Source organism: Protopterus annectens, chromosome 6.part0 (assembly GCF_019279795.1).
Source record: "Protopterus annectens isolate FY-2018-M chromosome 6.part0, PAN1.0, whole genome shotgun sequence".
NCBI lineage: Eukaryota > Metazoa > Chordata > Ceratodontiformes > Protopteridae > Protopterus > Protopterus annectens.
The window spans coordinates 338033845-338056025 of NC_056737.1; positions in this window are offsets into that span (position 1 = coordinate 338033845).

Here is a 22181-nt window from a genome sequence, read left to right on the forward strand (position 1 = left end):
TTTTGAAGAGAGTTTTGATGCTGAATTTTTTTTAGATGCAAAACACTATCGGTGGCAAATGAAATTAAATGCTTTCCAGTTTCCTGGTAGTAATGATAGGGAGAATTATAAAGTGATGTTGAGAATTAAAGGGTTAAGTCAATATTTGTTTTTATTTTGTCATGTGATTTTAATGCAACATTTAATGAGCATTGAATAAGTGAGATTTTTGTCTGATGAATTTCAAAGCAGTTAAATTAAAGTGCTTAGCATTTTATGATTTTAATAACATAAATTATTTTTAATATTTTTTTCATAGCTGTTTTATTGTTTTGTTGTATATTTATACGGTAGTGTGTGGAGTTTGTTGTTGTTAATTTGAGTTTTTATTAATGGCAATGCCAAATTCCTAGTTGAATTCCCAGCCTAGTTCTAGTTTTTTTAGTTATTCCTTCTGGTTTTTACATTACATGATACACGGAGGACTTGTTGCTTGATTATGGCTGAGGTTTGATGGAGTAAGTTTTGAGTCAGTTGGATCGGGAACTGTTGTCTGCTGGAAGTTCAGTAAGTATAATTTGATTCACATCTAGTAATGACTCTTCCAGCCCAGGGAGTATTTAATTTTTGAAGAGAATTTTTTTTTTTCCTCAAATTTTTTTTTTATTTTTCAAATACATTTGAATGAATTTCATAGTATTTATACATAACATCATAAATAAGTATGTACACTATTTACATTAGCCTGACACTATAACAGGTCTTAATGTATACAGTTACTTTATAAGTATGTCCAATCCAATATCAGAGTGTCTGATCAATTATTGTATAGTGTCAATCAACGATAAGACTTTTCCCCAAGGGTTGTTGATAAATGGCTTTAGATAAATTCTTAGTTCTTTAATTTTAATTTCCAATAATGCTGTGATCTTCATTAGGCTGTAGAAGTCTTCCAAAGTTGGTATTGTGTTTGTGTTCCATCTTCTTGTTATACACTTTTGTGAAATTGCAAGTATAGTTTATACTAGATACTTGCTTGACCTATTCAAATGAGGACCTTATTCACATTTAATAATACAAGCGCTTTAGTTAAATAAAATGATTCATTAAATAAAGCTTGTATAAAGTTATTAATACCATTCCAAAATGGCTTAATTTTAACACAAACAAAGAAAATGTGGTTCCAATCTGCATTGTGTACTTGCTCACATCTCCAACATATTCCTTTTATGGAAGAACTAATTTTACTGATTCTGTCTATGGTTAAGAATGCTCTGTGCAAGCATTTCCAATGAAAACTTTCCAGTATTGTGTAAAGGATGTATATTTTATCGATAATAAGATATTTGTTTTAATATCTTCAGCTGACTGTACTAAGTGTCCTTTTATTATATATTTCCAATATAAGGTTTTTGGTGTTGTTTTATACTTTATCAATATTTTGTAAAATTTTGAAATACTATTTCCCATGTCAAAGTCATTTTATATGATTTCATATATGTATTTCGTAAATTTAGGTATTTCTTTAAATGAAGAATTCTTAATTATTCTACTTAAATCTTGCGAATATGACAGAATACTCTATAAAGATAGCCAGTCCTGTTGTGGAATTTTGTATGTTGTTTTTATTTCTTGTATATCTAAAACTTTCAGTTCTTTGATACATTGGAGCCAACAAACAAATCCTTTCTGTTCCCAGGAATTAATAATTTCTCTATATATTTTATGTGGAAAGTTCTTTGTGAATATAGATGGTGTTAAAAGATCAAACCAGATTTTTAAATCTATATTTGCATTAATAATTTTCCTAAATGAGTCAATGTAATAATTAATCATATTAGTTTTAGTGGGTTTAGTTATGTTATATTGCATACTAATACTGAATATTTGTCATGGCAAATTGTTTTTATCTGTTATTTGAAATTTTTTTTCTAAATCAAATTCACTTATGATATTAGAGTTAGTAATTCTTTCCAATTTATATATTGATGCTTTTATATATGTTTCTGTATCAGGAAAGTTTAATCCTCCCTGTTTCCATGGTCTGATATGATGTATTAAAGCTATTCTGTTTCTTTTGGGAAACCATAAAAATGTTATTAGGCATGAATTTATTTCTTTAAGTATATTCCTTTCTGGTAACAGTTGTATTGCCAATGCTATATATAGGATCTTGGGCAGTAAAACTATTTTTATTAACTGTAGTCTATCTTCAAATGTTAATATTATTTTGTTCCATTTTTCCAGAGATTTTAATTGTATTGATTATATTATTGTATTTTTTTAGACTAATTCATTATTATCCTTGCATAACTCAATCCCTAGATATTTTAAGGTAGATTCTTGTTTCAGTATGATATGATCCAACTTAGTCTGCAGTTCTTTTTTTTATTTAAAAATACAAATTTTGATTTTGATTTATTGAAATGGAGTCTTGTAGTCATGTGAAATTTGTCAATTAATATATCTAATTCTTCTAATGTTTCTTTTGTATTAGATAATGTTAGTAATATGTCATCAGCAAATAGCATTACTTTAGAATTGTATTGTTCATAAACATCTATTCCTTTGATTTTTATATTGTTATGACTTGGATCTGCCAATATTTCAATAGCCAGAGCTAATAGAATCAGTGACATGGGACATCCTTCTTTAGTGCCTTTTGTTATATGTATAGATTCAGAGGTAAAAGGACCTAACTTGACATAGGCTAAATTATTTGTATATATATATATATATATATATATATATATATATATATATATATATATATATATATATATATATATATATATATATTCTTTAGGAGATGAACAAAGGATGCAGGGAATTCAAATAGCATTAAGATTTTGAATAAATAGTCCCAATTTAGAGAATTAAATTATGAGTGTTTCTTTATTTTCTTTATTAACATAATCTATAAGAGAAATTATCCTTTTAATATTGTCATGTGTGTGTCTATGTTGTATCTTTCGGCTTTTCCCGGTTAGGGGTCGCCACAGTGGAACTCCGATCCGCTAATGATTGGCAGTAGATTTTTATGTGCTGGCTTACCGGGCCTAATGCACAACCTTCAATGAAGGAATGCCCATTCACGCATGTCACCACACAGAAGACGCTCTAACTGAGAATCGAACGGGCAACGATATATATAAATCCAGTTTGATTGCTATTTATTGTTTTGGATAGTGGTATTTTCATTCTGTTAGTTAATATTGTCATAAATATTTTATAGTCATTATTTAATAATGATATAGGTCTATATGAGGTACAGAGGTTTGGGGATTTGTTTTTCTTTAGGATTGGTGTGATTAAAGAATATCTCCAAGAGGGTGGTATTAAAGCTTGTGACTGAATTTCTAATAGAGTTTTATGGAAGAGGGATAGTATCTTTGAAGGAAAAAGTTTATATATTTATATAATTATGCCATCTATACCTGAAGCTTTATTATTTTACCCTCTTTTATTGTATCTGTAATTTCTTTGTAGGATATGGGTGCTTGCAGATCTAGTTTTAATTTTTCTGTTTTTTTTATATCAGAACATTTTTCATCTATATTTAATTAATTGATATGTATATTTTCATTTTGGAAATGTTCCATATAGTGATTTCTATAGGCATCAAGAATGTCACTTATATCCGGGACATTTTCCCTTTGTATTCATGAAAGATAATTTTAATGTTGCTAGCTTTTGATTGTATTTTGATTCTTATGGATACATTATGTAGATATTTGGGAGAAGTGGCCAAGGTATTAATTTTTAGTTTTTCTAAAGCTAAACTAGTTTTATGTTTTAGAATTTCATTGTATTTATTGTTTAATACTTCGACTTTCTTTTTCATCTCCAAATGATTTAGATTTTTTTCAGCTTTTACTTGGAAAAGTTTGGATTGTAGAGCTAATAATTCAGAATCATATTCTCTGATTTTTTTGTAAAGCAGGTTAGTGTTTTACCATATATGTAAGCTTTTAATGAGTCCCATATCATTATTTTATTTATCTCTGTGGTGTAATTAATATCTAAGAAGAAGTGTAATTCAGATAATAACCAGGGTTTGAATGCTTTAATTTTAGTTATATATGCTGAAATTCTGGACTTAAAGATTAATCGTTGGCACCCATTTGAAGTTTTAGTATCAATAAATTGTGAAAAGGGACAGGTAGTGATTGAGAAATATATGATTTTAGAGTGTAAGTCATGAGCAGCAAATATTTTATCTGTTCTAGTTTGGGTACCAAATCTGTGATCTTGATGAGAAAACAACAAAGATTTATCTTCTTTAAATTTGAAAGTATCTACAAGATGAAATTATTCTACCCACTTCTTTAAAGCTTTTGATACAGCAGATGTATGCAGTGGTCTTTTATTTGTAGTTTCAGAAAGATCAAATATACAGTTAAAATTGCCTTCTAATATTAAGTTGCTTTTATAATTATTGGAAATAAAATCCAAGTGTTTTTAACAGTTCCTTATCCAATGCGTGGGAACCAGTATAAATTGGCTAGGGTCCATATTCTGTTATTATATTTAACTATTACTAATGCCATAAGGCCTTTCTTATCTTCATACTTATAAATGATTTATGGGTTAATCACATTTGTTTTCCATAAAATTGTTACCCCTTTTGTCTTTGTCTTATAAGTGGATTGTGCCAATATCATACATTCCTTAGAATTCCATTTGTAATTGTCATTTGGTTTGAAATCAGTTTCTTGAAGGAAGACAATTTGTGCTTTGTTCGGTTATAAATATTTCAGTAGATTTGATCTCTTGCTAGGATTGTTTAAGCCACTGGTATTTAAAGACAATAAAGTTAAATTCATTTTAGGTTATTTAGACTATATATTTTGTGTTTTATTGTGACTATTAAATATTTTCCTCTGATAACTATAAAGTATATGTTTGAGCTTTTAAAGGAAATTATCAGTTTTATACTTTGAGTGTTTACCAATAAAGTAATGTTTTGGTCAGGCATACTAAAAATGTTTTTGTTGAATAAATTTAAATTAATAAATGTTAACAAAACTAAGATCCACACTAGCCATGGAATGAAAACCATTCCTAATCTGATGGATAAACCTAAGTCCATCAGATTATCATTCATACCTTGACAATCCAGAACATCTGGCTCCATAACTTGAATTTTCATATGGAGAATATTTGTAATAGGAATAATCAATATTTATATTATTTTGAACAGATATAGTACTATTGTAGATTAGACAGAATTCTAATACAATATAAATGTCTATTTATGGTATAAGCAATTAATATTTACATGAAAGATAGATGACAAGCAATTCAATCATAGTAAAGTAGGATGTATCATAAATAAAACCTCAATAAAATATTATAGCACACAGTTATTTAACATATTCACCCTTATTGAAGTCTTTCAAACTTATTCCTTAATATAAATAGATGGTAATAATATTTATACCTAATGTTTATAATACAATGTATATCAGAAGTTATATTTCATTGTTTGCCAGCATTTAAGTAATCACTTTGTTGCTAACTTACTTAAAGCATCACGTTTGTTTTATGTGAACATTGATGAAAGTTAGTGCATTTTAATTATCAGTGCATCCCTCTTCCCCCATTTCCTACACATAAGGATTTTCATATCTGTCATTTCTTATTATAAAAATGAGTGAAATTGTAGGTTAAAAACAACACATTCTCTTATTGTGATTAATGATTACAAGTTCCCTTTCCATATCCATAAATTGCCATTTTATGGCATAATACTGAAAGTTTGTAGATTTAAATGGCAACATTCTATTTTGTATAATCAGCAAAGGTTAAACTGAGTGATTATTGTCAATTTAATACTATTTGTTCAGAATGTGATTGTTACATTCTGTGACATTCCTAGTTCAGACTTCTATTGTTTCCCTTGAACAACTTTGTCAGTTTGATGTCTTGTATAAAACATTAGTTACCTTGGTAACAGCTTAAGTATTATGTATGGTGAAGATGAGTTACAAAACCACAATTCAAGTTAAAGCAATTATACAACTTGTTATGCACATTTACTTATAGAAGAAAATCATCATGCTTCCCTTTGATATTCAATATAGTGTATTTCATTTATGACTAGTTAAAGCAGTATTGTTATTATACACAACCCCATGTTATTAAACTAAATGTCTATTATCAATTTAATACTATTTGTTCAGAATGTCTATTATCAATTTAATACTATTTGTTCAGAATATGATTGTTACATTCTGTGGCATTTCAAGTTCAGTCTTCTATTGTTTCTCTTGAACAACTTTGTCAGTTTGATGTCATGTATAAAACATTAGGCTTAAGTATTATATATGGTCAAGATGGGTTACAAAAACTACAATTCAAGTTAAAGCAATTACATTACTTGTTATGCATATTTACTTATATAAGAACATCATCATGCTTCCCCTTGATGTTCAATGTAGTGTATGTCATTTATGACAAGTTAAGACAGTAGTGTTATTATACACAAGCCCATGTTATTAAATCCTGTCTTTAATATCTAAGCTCAGCAGACTGCTTCATCTTATATGGTGATTATATATTTTATGTCTAGATTTACTAAAATTATACATTACATAACTATTGTGTTTTTTTTGGTTGTTGCTTAGTTATTTGAGAGACCATAAGCTGTAACACATATTCTTATTATTAGCTCCTTCCAAGCATGTTTATACAGTCCATAGACTTTAAATTATGAGACCCTTCTAGTTTATTATTTGTTATAAGTATATTTCCATTTTTACATACACACACATATCAGTACTTCAAGCATGGGCAACAATGCCCATCCAGTTTTGCCAGAATACAATTCACTAGTTCATATGGTGTGTTTCCAGGCTGTTCTTAAAATATCCAAATCAATATTTGTCCTGTTCCATTTTACCAGCCTGTTCCATGCAGTGGCCACTCTGCCAGTGAACCACTCAACACATCTTCCATTCCCACAGATGTTTCCACAAAGGAAATTTGATGACTCTCTAGCACTTCCCGGCAACCACAAACACCCCTAGAATCAGCTATTCCCATATGCCCAACACGTCTGAGCAAGCTCATCTCCCATTCCACTGCAAAGGGTACTACACAAGAACAAGGGCTCTTATTCTTTCACAATAACTCAGATGTCCACTCTTATGTAAGTCCTTAATGTGCTTGGACCAAAATACATTTCAAATATAAAATTGCGCTTATTGTTTATTTATTTTTTTATCAAGAATCAACTTAATGAGCCAAACAAAGTGTCGGAAGACCATCAATATGTGTACATGTGGTTTAAAACAGCCTCTTTATTATATATATACTTTTTTAAAAAACAAAAAACTTCATTGCCAAGAATCATCTCGGAGGCTCTTCAGAGCCATTAAGCATTATCGTTATTCTGCCTGTTAACATAGCAGCCTGGAAACATCTGTTTCTGTTAGTGTGTCTGTGTACTGCATACCAGAGGCTTGTGATGCACCTGAAGCAAAGCCTCACTTCACTGCAACCTCAAGCCTAAATTCCCTCACTTTCAGTGAGGCAGCAGCCAGGAAAGGAATGGGGAGCAACCAGATTAAAAAAAAAAAAACTCCCAACAAGCCACCACAGCAAGAGATAACAGATTCTTCCAGCCTTCCCACCTCTCACTCAGCAGATGTATAAGCAAACTATTCTCTGCCAAAATATCCCAAATCACACTATTATTTACCCCCTTCCCCTGGATCCAGGCTAAAACACCAAATGTCTCTTCCTAATAGACAAGCATCAGTAAACCTCGATCATAAGCCGCAATCCACAACTTCCCAGAGACGAAAATGACAACATACAACAGCTGCCAGACACAGTGGCATCCACACACTCTATGTCAGGCTTAATCAAACAGCACTCGAAGCTGTGATATCTGCCATAATTGATATTAACTAAGTTTAGACAGAATAATAATGACATTTGAGTTTGAGGGATTATATTATTTGCACGAAAACTGAATCGCCGAACAGCCCAAAACATCAAATTCCAAACATGACAAAACCAACAAACAAATACTGTCACTAACTGTTGTATGCAGGGGGGCAGGCCCCCCTGCACCCCCCCACACCCCCTTACTTAAATATATCAACTCCGAGATTGCACTCCATTGAAGCAAAGGGAAGAATTCCTTGCAGTAGCCTCAGTTCATACCTTCAATATTTTGAATATTCGCTCTTTATTTGCCGCTCAATATGTGTTTGCGCGATTCAGTGTTCGTGCAAATAATATAGACCCTAGTTTGAACTCTGATGAATGGCACCTTGTTGAATTAGTTAATTAATTACTTAAATTATTATAAGTAAAAATAATGAAAAATGAACAAGATAAGTATTCATTGAGTTCAAGTAGGAGAATAGAAACGTCTATGTTTGTATTATATTTTGCTTTGTTTGGCTTATATATAATATAAATAGTAACCCATCTTGGCCTACCTTTGTTTGTGAAGAATTATTGGACTCTGAACATTCTGAATAAATCATTACTGTTCTCGGTTGTTTAAGAAACACTCCTTTTTTTTTAAAATAAAAACAGATGACAAGTGATGTACCATATCAGTTGATACTTTGAGGGATGTAGTTGCAAGAGTTATTTTTTGGGACAGCTATCTTGGAATCATTTTTTTTTTTTGTTTTTTTCTTTCTAGCATCAGTCCAAGGCTTTGTTTATTTTATTACTTTAAGAGCAGGGGCCATCCATTCCATTTTTTGTCTGGGATAGACAAAATGTTGTTGTTTTTGATGAATATAGTAGCTTCTTCTAAGTCATTAAAGGTTCTCATCTCATTGGGAAAAAGTATTTTTATATTGGCTGGCAAGGCCAGCTATGCTTTAATGTTGTTTTCTTTCAAAAGTTTTATTATTGGCCAGACTTTTTTCCTTGGCTCTAGTATTCTGGAAGAATAATCATTGTCAAACCTTATCAGGCTTTGATTGTATTTTAAGGGTGATTTTCTCCAAGCAGATTTTAATATTAGTTCCTTGTCCAGAAATGAAAGAAATTTTATAACTATAGATCTAGGTGGAGTATTTGTTGAATTAGAAGCAGGCCACAGACTGGTTTTGGCCCTAAGCCTTTATCAATGTACATACAGACTGTGAAAAATAACCCTTTTATAGGGTAACATATTAATAGCTAACCAATCACAATAGGCAAATCATAAATATTCATTTAAGCCAGGTGAAAACAAACACCCTAGTCTTACTATCCATGCTTTCTCTTTCCTATTTAAGATGTTGTTCCAAACAGTTTTACAGCTTCTATTCCCCCAAACTTTATCAATAATAATAAAATTAAATTGAGCAGAGGGATGTTTTAAGGTATGCTTATACAAAGCATTATTTTTTCCCTAATATTGCTGAAATGTTCTGACATCCGGAACTTAATAGGTCTGGAAGTTTGCCCTACATAGAAGGCTGAACAAGTACATATAACTAGGTAAATATGTCCATAATAAAACCAAAATAAAGTAAACTGATAAATCCAAATGTTAAAAAGTGCAGAACAAGCAAGACACATTCTCTTCTCCTAGAAAACCATGAATAAACTTTTATTTTTTAAAAAGATAAGCGCTTTCATCTCAGATTAGGTTATAAAGAGACTTCATCAGATAAAATATCACAGGCAATGTTAATCTTTAAATAAATACTGGCAATGACTTCATTTCCTCCTATTAATCAGTATTAAATATTTAAAGTGACCATACGCAGATGAATCCATGCATACATTCCTACAAACTTTGTAAAAGCATACTTTAAACAACCTCTTCAGAGGTGGAGACTAGAAATCCTGATACAGAAAGTCAGACAGTACAGAGATGAAGGATGAATTTTATGAGTGAACAAGAGGTTTGAGGAAATGGTAGTGTTCAAAAGAATTCAAAGAATAATAAAGGGGAGCACTCAACAGAATGGTTATTGGGATTTTCAGAGATGACTAGTTTACCAAGATGGAGGGACTGGGCAAAGGACCTGATAACAAGTAGCGGATCAGACCCCTCAATCTGTTTTTCAATTCTAGAAAGGAATATACTTATACAAGAAAGGACAATGGAGAGGTTACCAGAAGGGATATCAGCATTTCTGGAATTGGAATAATCAAGGTCTGTGGAAAAAGGATGTCATTTCACATCCTAATTTACTGTAACTACTTCTATTTGTACTGCTTTAAGAATTGTCAATTTATTGAATATTATTTTAAATGGTGAACAAGTAAATGTTTTAAGCAAAGGGTTATCTTTTGTCCTGGCTGCAAGAGCAAATGTAGGAAATTCTATTAATGCTGTGAGAGATTATATTAGGAAACTGAATTTTAAATATTTTTTGCAAGTGATACTGTTGTGACAACAAGTAGTTTTTAAGAGGCCTAGTGTATTCAATCTGCCACTGAGGCCAGAGTTAAAGGCATTTTTGATAATGTGTGAGAATGAAATGAGTGTATTTGGAAGAAAAAACAAAGTTACATTTTTTTATATGAGAAATGAAAGAAACATTTCTTGAAATTGAAAATAATGAACTTTATATAGCAAACGCTGATAAAGAAAATGTTATTGTACAGAATACTTGTGATTATCATGAGCAATTATAACTGAATCTGAATAGAAATTAATTTTATGTTAGAGTTACATAGTCTGTAGTCAAAATAGCCTACTGAATTATTGATGCTTGTATAAAAGAATGGCTATTAATGGGCATAATTTCAATAGATTTGGCTGAATATGTTACAGTCTTCACAGCTAAATTGAGCAGGTTCTTTAGTTTGTTGAAAATCCATAAAAGTTTGGATGAGGCTGATTTTAAACCTATAGTGGCCAGCCAAAGAAAGTAAAACAGAGGCAATTGCCATATTTGTGGATATATCTTTGCAGAAATTATTGGTTAAAATTGATTAATATTTAAAAGAGTCTTTAGAGTTTAAGAAATTAATAAATAAAATTGTTGCAGATGAATGTATGATATTACTAACTGCAGATGTTAAGTCACTTCCTACAGTTATTCCTAATGATGAAGGGCTGGAATTGCTGAATAATGAGTTGCTGACCTTGGGTCTTTTCGCAAAAGATGAAGTTATATTGTATACAGAAATTTTACATGCAATTCTAACTTACAATTTTTTTACTTTTAGTAATGTAATGTACAGACAAGTAAATGGAGTTGCTATGGGGGCAGCCATGACTCCCAGCAATGTGAACATTTTTATGACAGGCTGGTACAAATAATATGTTTAAATATATTTAAATCAGAATTTTTTAAACACATTATAATATATAAACAGTTTATTGAAGATTTATTTTTATGGAAAGAAACAATGGAATGTTTAAATGAATTTATGGTTTATATAAATACCATAACAAGTTATTTAAAGTTTTCTTTCAATTTTGGGATCGATCAAATTGATTTTTTAGATGTAACAGTCTATAAAAGTGAAAGTCAATTTAAAGTTAAGATTTATTAAAAGGATGCCCAAAGCAATTCTTACTTACATTATAACAGCATGCATAATGTTAACCTAAAGAGTAACATTGTTAAAGGGGAGTTTATGAGAATTAGTAGTTTGACAGATGATTCAGCTATGTTTAAGATAGAAAGTGAAGTAATGAAGGTGAAGTTTTATAAGCAAGGGTACCCTAAAAATTTGGTAGATCATGAATGGAGGGTACTAACAGAGAGGCATAATTTGGAACAGGGTGCAGTTAGGGTTAAAGAACAGACTAGAGAGGGAAGCACGATGAAGGACTTTTGTCTATAGTGTTTACTTGAACTTTCGATAGATGTAAAAAATATAATCACCTAACCTGCTTTAACCCTCATGTCCACACAATTGCACACATACCTAAACTGTACTCTAACCCTAACTAACCTAACCCACACTCAATCGCACACTTACCTGAACCTGACCCTTAACTTTCCACCACAGCGCTGAAAATACAGAAGCAACAGAAACAGGCAACCAAATTCTTTCCCTAGGAAAAAATGTGGTTTTCTGTTGCTTCGATATTTCCAGTTTTCGCTGAATAGGGTTCGATATTAGAACATTCAAAGTTTTGAAACTTTGATGTTCTAATATAGACCTTGAAGGTGAAGTTTTATAGGCAAGAGTCCCCTAAAAATTTGGTAGATCATGAATGGAGAGTACTAACAGAGTGGCATAATTTAGAACAGGGTGCAGTAAGGGTTAAAGAACAGACTAGAGAGGGAATCACAATGAGGAATTTTTCTCTATCATGTTTACTTGAAAATTCAGTGGATGAAAAAAGTATAAAGAAAATCGTTAAGGATAATTGGAAATTTTTGATGTATTTCCTTGAATTTAAGCAATTATTGGAGAAAGTCCAGTGTTTGTTTCTTGAAGAGGGAAAAATATGAGAGAGCATTTTTATAGGAATGCACCTAGAGCTAGTTGCAATGTTCAGTCTTCCAAAGGAATGTTTAAATGTCAAAGATGAAATTATTGTAAATATGTTATTGAGTGAGATAGACTGTATTTAGAAATCAGAAATATGGAAAATAAATTGCATCATGAATACAATTTCAAATTGAAATGTGTAGTATATTTAGTCAAATGTGGGTTATGTACCTTATATTACATACGTAGCGAAAAGTCACCAAAGAACGACACAGGAACTGCAATTGGAGAGAAATGAACCCCAACAGACATATTACAGGACTCGACTCTGAAAAAAAAAGAAATCTGCAGTATACTTATAACACAAACAGAACAGATTTATTACTTGGCTTTCAAAAACCGCCAAAATGCTAAAACATTGTTAAAACAAAAATAATATAATATCAATCCCTGTTTTAGCATTTTGGCGGTTTTTTAACCAATTAAACAATTAAGGAGCTTATTAGATATGTATATAAACTCTGTGTTTGTAAAGATTTGTTGTTCTGATGAAGGCTGGGGACAGCTGTAACGCTGCAGTAATATATCTGTTTGTGGATTATATACAAGTGGCAGTGAGTCCTGATAAAGTATTGTCAGTTGGGTTCCATTCTCCTCCAATTGCAGTTCCTGTGTCGTTCTTTGGTGACTTTTCGCTGAGTATTTTGGATGGAAGGGGAACAGCAACCTACTGACTCCATTTCTAAGGACTTGTTGTTCGAGTTGAGATCCGACCTCACGGCACTTCAAGGGGAAGTGCACAAACTTCTTTCCTTATTTAACCAATTGGTATCGGATACCAGTGGTAAGGACAAGGCTAATGAAGTAATGGACTTAAAGGAGTCAACGGAGATCGTAGTTGCACGGATGGTGCATACCACGTCAGATGACGAAGCGGATGTTATTAAAACCAGCAAGGAACGTGGTTTGCCGATGCGGAAGCGTAGACAGGGTTTGCTTGATTGTAACAAGGTCAGCACACCGGATCACGGCTTTCCAAAAGCCTTACTGGATTCAGAGATGACGCAAGAAGCCGTACAAACAACGGGACACAAGGATGATATGGAAGTTGGCAACCAGGTGGACGAATTGCATACACTGGATTTAGCTAACACGGATGACGACCACCTCCTCAGTGAAAGACACGAGTTTTCGGTACAGGACTGTACCTTTGATTTTAGCGTGTGCAGGAAGAAGTTGGATAATCAGTATGGTGGAGCACGACCTAAAGTATTTTCACAAGGACATCCCACCCATGCACACGTAAATAAAGGTACTGTATTAAAAAGAGCAAGGCACGACTCTTCGAGTCGTCCTTTTGTTAACTGTCACAGTAACAGTGATTTTACAGCAAGGGTGAATGTTAATGTAACAAAAGAAAAATGTAAAAACAGGGATGTAATGTTGGAACGCTTTTTAAGTGATAATAATGATTATTTTGAGAAGGATAAAATAGAAAACTATAGTAATAATCATTTAAGTAACAATTGTATATCATTGAAGGATTGCATTCTCGATTTTGGTAAGAAATTGCAATCATACAAAAAAACCAAAATTGATCGTAGCTACTTAATGAAATGTCTATCACTTAACATAGTGCCTAAAGGGATTAGATTTTTAAATTACCTCTAGGTATTTCTTACACTATTGAAATGGAAAAAGAGTTCAATGCATTATTTGATGGATTTGGACAGGAATACATGAAGCTTTTAATTAAGCATATGGATGATAAAATGTGTACATTGGTAGAGGATTTGGAAATGATTCAAAACAATATTTTACAGCATAATGAATATGAGGAAATGAAGGAATTATATGCGAAACAATTTGTATATGCAGAGGAGTCGGCACAGACTAATGTGAGTAGAAAGGATAAGAAACTTCTAAGGGATGTAGAGATATACAAAGGAGGGAGAGCATACATTTGGCCCAGACAGAAGAACATAGACACACATGGTAGATATGGCTCCAGGAAGAATGACACGGATAAAACAGACAGGGAGGCAAATTTTCAAGGGGGGAGATACCATCTGGCATGGAGGGAGGGCAAGTCCAGATATCCACACAGCATGGACCACACTACACGTCATTGGTAGAGCCTAATCCGTTGGACACCATTTTGGTGGGGAACACGCCAGTCGACAATTCCTTTGAACCCAGGGTCATTGACACCTTCCCCAGAATCATCACTCATGCAGGTTTTAAGGTTTTCAATTACACTACTCTTGACATAGATGAGACTTGCGCCCATCTTTTAAGTAAGGGTATGAAGTTCATTCCCATGAGGGGTTGGAACATCCTCGACAGTATTAAAGAAGTCAAGAAATACTGTCGGAAGTTGAATCTGGCTTTACAGTTCAACAAACCATCCCAACCTCCACACAGTACGACAGGAATAGCAGGGACCACACTTCAGAGAAAAAGCACTTACATTCCTACAGCCAACCCGCACGTGATGAACTTTGAACATCTGGTTTGTAATGACATCTATTGGATATACAATAAAGAAAAACAACAACTTGGGGATGTTTTGGACAATCTATCTAGGCAGGAAAGGAAATGCCTAGTGGATCTTTCCCTAAACAAAGACATCAGAGTCATGAAACCAGATAAGGGAGGAGGAGCCGTGATTTTTTCTACCAAGGATTATGACCAGGAGATTAACAACATTCTCCACCATTCAGGAAATTATGAAAACATATCCTTAAATCAAGTCAACATTGGACACAAGCGTATAGACCTCATTCTGGAGGAATATTTAATTGACAATAGGATCAACAACGAGACATATTCCTTTTTAAAAGTAGACCACCCAGTTTTGGCAAAGATGGTGGGCATACCCAAGGTGCACAAGTCCATCGAACAACCTCTGTCTGCCCCATTGTATCAGGTTCCAGTTCAAAAACCTTCAAAATAGGTCAGTTGATAGACGGCTGGTTAAAAAAGATATATGATGTGATTCCTCATATCATCAAGGATTCATGGAGGTTTTTGGGGTCCATCAAAAATGAACTACATGATAGTGACTGCATTTTGCTGACTATTGATGTTGTGGATCTCTTTTCCAGCATTCCCAGGACAGAAGGTTTGGAGTTTTTCGAAAGAAGTTTAACGAAATTCACGGACTTCTCTTGGGACAAGACTAGCCTCCTGTGTGACATGATGTCACTTGTTTTAGATTACAATTACATTTTGCACCAAGGAGAATATTTTAGACAGATAAGAGGGGTTGCAATGGGAGCAGCTTGTGCCCCCATTTTTGCAAATCTGGTCATGGCTGAATGGGAATCTGAGTATATTTTCAAAAGTTCCCACTATAACCACATTGCGTATATTATGCTAGATATCTAGACGATATCTTTATTGTATGGAAGGCATCGGAAGATAAATTATTGGAATTTATGACATTTCTCAATCAAACAGTGGATTTTTTAAAATTCACATTTGATTACAGTCATAAAGAAATGTCTTATTTGGATGTTTTACTCACTAAAAATGAAAGTGACTTTTCGTCTAGAATCTACAGAAAACCAACATTTTCTAACGATTATGTCCATTACAGCAGTAACCATCCCCCCCATATTTTCAGCAATATAGTCAAAGGGCAATGCATCCGGGTGGCTAGGATGACGTCCAATAAAAGTATGGTAAAAACTGAAATGGCCACTATCAAGGATATGTTCATTACGAGAGCTTATCCAGAGAAGATGGTGGAAGGGACCATCAAGTGAATGGGGTAAAAAATACAGTCCTCTGTTGGGTACCTTTCAACCAACTATCAAAGAAGATACACTTGGTACACCAGCAGGACGGGTATGTGTACTCATGTATTCCCCTAAAACATACTTGATTCAAGAGATATTGAACAGGCACTGGAGAACCTTGATGATCATAGACCAAGAGAAAATTCTAACCCAGATGTGTCTTTAAACTGCCCGAACTTAAAGAAAATATTGGAAAAGATGGACACATAAGGTGTAAAGGGGACTTTGATAAAGGGACCACCAAATGTGGCAACTGCAAACAATGCAAATATATAAATACAAGTAAGAGAATCACGATAGATGATATATGTCACACTACAATCAGATGTAAAAGGGGGAACTGTAAAAGCAAACAAGTGGTATATGTGGCCATTTGTACAGTATGTAATGCCCATTACATCGGAAAAACTGAGAGACAACTAAACAGACGTATATATGAGCATCTGTATAGAATAGGGAAGGAGACACTAAGAACGCATTATGCAGACACATACTAGACAAAGGGGTGGACCACAGTTTCCTCTTCTCAATAATCGATCAAGTGGACAACACACCATTCGGAGGGGATTGGAAAACAAAGCTAGCACTATGTGAAAGTAAGTGGCAGATTTTGACAGACTCCACTACACCCCCAGGACTTAATGATTTTATTAGTTTAAAGCCATTTTTGGCTTTAGAATAACATACGCAGAAATCATTATATTATGAATCAAACACATGGATTATTTTAGTTTATTCATGCCGTAGGCAACAATTATAATGTTTGTCATTCCATGATAGTGCAAACTTGTTAACAAAGGTAGAGAATAGCATATTTTAAGTACAGTTTAATGCACTACATAGCATGCATAATTTTAATCACGTACAAGAGAATGTTTTTTATATAGGTAAATTAGTGTTGGATTTTACATAGGATATTGTTAACTATAAGGGATTGATATTATATTATTTTTGTTTTAACAATGTTTTAGCATTTTGGCGGTTTTTTAACCAATTAAACAATTAAGGAGCTTATTAGATATGTATATAAACTCTGTGTTTGTAAAGATTTGTTGTTCTGATGAAGGCTGGGGACAGCTGAAAGCGCTTAACGTTGCAGTAATAAATCTGTTTGTGGATTATATACAAGTGGCAGTGAATTTCTTTTCAACAGTCGTAGTCCTGATAAAGTATTGTCAGTTGGGTTCCATTCTCCTCCAATTGCAGTTCTTATATTACATACGTAGTACTATTAGGGAATTCCAGAAAAGGATTTAGAAACTTTTGCATGCTGTTGAAATTATGGATTTTAGTAATGCTTTGGCCAGACATGTAGCATCCAAGCACATTAGTGAAATTATGAAAGTTAATTTTGGTTTTATAATTATTGGAGAAGTATTTAATTTTGAAAATGGTTTTGATGCTGAAATTGTTTTAGATGCAAAACACTATTGGTGGCAAGTAAAATTAAATGCTTGCCAGTTTCCTGGTAGTAAAGATATGGAGAATTATAAAGTGAATGTTGAGAATGAAAGGGTTAAGTCATTAGTTTTGTTATTTGCTCATGTGCAGCATTTAGAGATCATTGAGTAAGTGAGTTCTTGTCTGATGAAGTTCAACGTAGTTCAATTAAAGTGCTTACCATTTTATGTTTATAATAATGTAGTTTGTTTTTAATATTTTTCATAGCCATTTTATTGTTTTGTTTGTGTATTTATACGGTAATTTGTGGGGTTCATTGCTTTTTATTTGCGAGTTTTTATTAATGGCAATGCTGAATTCCAAGTTAGATTCCCAGCCTAATTCTAGATTTTAGTTATCCCTTCCAGTTTTATATTACATGATACATAGAGAGCTCATTGCTTGATAATCGCCGAGGTTTGATGGAGAAAGTTTTGAGTCAGCTGGATTTGGAAATGTTGTCTGCTGGAAGTTCAGTAAGCAAAATTGGATTTGCATCTAGTAATGACTCTTCCAGCCCTGGGGGGCAGAGTAGTTTATGAAAAAGAAGAAGATGAGCTTTCTCTGTAGTTGTTTAAAATTACCAGTGAATCCTTTGAAGTTATGGGACAGCCACTGGAAGTAAAATCCATGGATATAACAGCTGATTTTATGGGCTTAGAAAAAGCTTGATTAAAATAAAGCAGCTGCAGTGGGATATTTTATTTTTTGAGGCTAATCCTCAGGCAAAAAGAGTGCTGAGAGGTCTAAGAGTGCAGAGGAAACCCACAGGTGGGAAACTTTCAGTAGAGTTGATTAATGCATGGAATGGGTTGAATGAAATGACCAGTTTACAGTATGTGCAGCTTCTGATAGATGAACATGACTATTCACTGGCTTGTATGAAAAAGTCAGTGCTAGAAGCATTCAATAAGTTAAAGAAGTTGACATGTGTAAGTGATTTTGAGTTGAAGATGGAAAGAATTGTTCATAAAATACAACTTGAAGATGAAGCCCAAAACAAATGGAAAGTTAAAACATTTAATAGGGATAAGAAGGACCATGAACAAGGACTTTATGTAGTTCTTTAGTAGAACTGAGAGATGCATCTAAAGAGGCTTCACAAATTTTATCTTCAGAGGTGGAGACTAGAAATCCTGATACACAAAGTCAGACAGTAAAGAGACGAAGGATGAATTCTGAGTGAACCAGAAATTCAAGGAAATGGTAGTGTTCAAAATAATTCAAAGAATAATAAAGATAAATACGGCCAAATTCTAATTGTTATCACAAACAGGCTGCTATATTGAACAAGACATCAACAAAATATAGCATCGACGGCCTGAATAAAAATGGACCCTTCTACCAACTTCCTCTTAATGTTACTGGTTTATTGTGAGCATATTTAGTAAAATAAAAGAGAAAAACTTACTGTAAAAGTGTTTACTTTTAGTTAACAGAAAGCATGCATACTCACCTTAAGAATCCTATGGACTGGTTTGGCCCAACTCTGCTCAGCCTCACCACACTTGGGCGAGCTCCATGCCCCACCCTGCCCCCAAATTCCACCCACCCCAATGATGCTAAATTTATAACCACTTTGCCACACCCATCTGACCTGAACCAATCAGCACTACCTTAGTCAAACATGGGATCCAAACTGTACCATTATCTACCTCTCTATTTTTATCCTAAACTGGCTAGGAGCCATCCTTCTCCAGTATTCAACAGACTTTACTTAAATACTTCTAAAATGCTTCCACAAACCCCAACCTTTCCTTCCCGATCATAGCCCTCCTATTGTCTAATAACCCTACTGATAATTATCTATCTTCTCACAGCATATGAACACCAGGACCTCACAGGCTCTCACTACCCAAGATATCAAACCACCACCCCAAATCCATCAAATAGCTTTAATGACCTATGACTCCCCCACTCACCTAAACCCATCAACACAAAACCTCCAATAAGAGTCAAATATATTAACCCCCAAATCCAGTCATTATCAAAAACTAATACTTAAACTCCAAAAGTTCATAATCAGACTACAATTGAAACTCATAATTGATGGGGACATACACCCTAACCCTGGCCCAAGCTCCCCAGATGTGATCAACCCCATAAATAATACCCCTACTAGACTGAAAAACTTAAACAAACCTTCCACCTAAATCTGCCACCTAAATATAAGAAGCGTAAATAATAAAATCCATTACATGCATGCCCTCTTGGCTATACACTCCGCTGATATACTTTGCCTTACTGAAACCGGACTCAAACCTACTACTACAGACAATGAGGTTATACCCCCAGGTTATAACATATTAAGACTAGACCGCACCTCCAGACTAGATGTAACCATATCTAGTCCTCTACATGCTCCCCAAACTAATAATGCAGAAATACATATTACTAAACTGCAAATTAACAAACATAAATCCATAAATATCATTTGCATCTATATTCCTCCTGGTAACAATGCAAATAGGCTAAAGAGCATCCTCCAGTGGCTATCCATAAACTGCCCTCAAGAAACCATTGTTCTAGGGGACTTCAGTATTGACTGGAACACCTGTTCCTCAGACTCCCCTACCACCCACTTAAATTTGTACAACTTTACTCAGGTTATATCTTCCCAAACTAGAATCAGTAAGCCCCACAACAAAAAAAGTATTCTAGACTGGATTCTCATAAACAACCATCCCTACATGTATAAAAAAGGCACCCAACCTGAGGATATAAATGATCACTACCTCACCTACATAATCAGGCACAAAAATGATATCCCTCAGCTAGCCACCTTCAAAACTATAAGGAGCAATAAGAACTTTAATCAAACTAAATTTTAAAGTGAGCTCAAGTCATGTGACTGGTCTCACCTAAAATGGCTCTCACTAGATGAAGCAGTTGCTTACTTTAACTCTAAGTTTCTGGCTATCCTTAACAATCACGCTCCTACTCAAACAATAAAAAACAATAAAAAAGTACTACTATGGCTGTCAAAAGATACCAGACAGAAAATCATATGAAGGAATAAAGCCTGGGCCTCATGGAGAACCACCAAGTCCCCAGAGGACCAACTATTATACAAACAGCTAAGGAATGATACAAAGAAGTCCATTACGCTAGACCAAAAAAATATATTACTGTCACCTGCAACAGAAACATCAAAATCATCAGCAGAAATTTTGGGCTACTGTAAATAACCTCCTCCACCCAGGACATTCCACTACCCCTATCCCCTTGACTACCCTCCAAAAACCTCCAGAAAATGTGGCTAACACCTTTAATGCCTTCTTTACAGAAACCATTCAATCTCTCACCAACAATCTAGCCCCCAGTAGTCCAAGTACTATCGACCCCACACCCAAAACACATCAATCCTTCAGCTTTCAACCAGTACCAACATCACTTATCAGGTCACTGATCAAGAAACTAAAACTCACCACCCTATCAGCAGACCTCTTCCCAGCAGAGTATCTTCAAAAAGCCACAAATGAATTAGCATACCCCGTTTCAATACTAATCAATAGAGCTATTCTCAAAACCTATATCCCCTCCATATAGAAGATCTCCTATATTATTCCTCTTCATAATGGGGGTAGTTCCACTGAATTATCAAACTATACACCTATAGCCATCCTGTCACCCTTGGCAAAAATCATGGAAAAATGTATTCACAAACAACTCCTACCCTATCTCAATCTGAACAATCTTCTAGCATCCTCCCAGCATGGTTTTAGACCAAACCATAGTACAACCTCTGCCCTCCTATCATTCTCTCATACAATAAATCAAAACAATAATAGCAACAAGCTCTTCTCTGCCCTTTTCTTAGACCTATCAAAGGTGTTTGACATGGTAAACCACCAGCTACTAATAAGTACACTAAAAATACTCTCACTAGATAACCAAGCAATTCTATGATTTCAGTCTTATCTAAGTGGCCGACAACAAGCTGTATTATGGAAGGGGAAACTATCCACTCTATTACCAATTACCTTTGGAGTTCCTCAAGGGTCTATATTAGGCCTGCTTCTATTCTCCATCTTCATTAATGATTTGAATATGGTCATCCCAAATGCAACTTGTATTCAGTATGCAGATGACTCTACCCTAATCTGCTCTGCTACTTCTCCGACAGACCTACAGAATTTATCCCAAAGCACCTTTAATAAGGTAGATAACAGGGACACTCATTGGTGTCTCCTATTAAATCCAAATAAAACAAAATTGCTACTCTTCACCTCCACTTGTAAGGTTCCTTTGCCATTACTTACTATAAAATCCAACAATGGAACCATAATTTCCCCAGAACCTAAAGCCAAGCTACTAGGTATATTAATCGACAACAATCTCAAGTTTGATGCTCACATCAACCGAACTAGTAAGACAGTAAATAAGAAACTTGGCTCTTTATATAAGATTAAACAATTCCTTACTCCATCTGCTAAGACTGCGATTGCCCGAACACATTTACTTTCTACTCTGCTATATGCCTCTCCCATTTTTACAACTCTAAGTAAATCTGACCTAAATAAACTCACTAGCTGCTATAATAATATTGCTTGATTTGCCACAGGCTCACCATATAGACAACACCACTGTCTT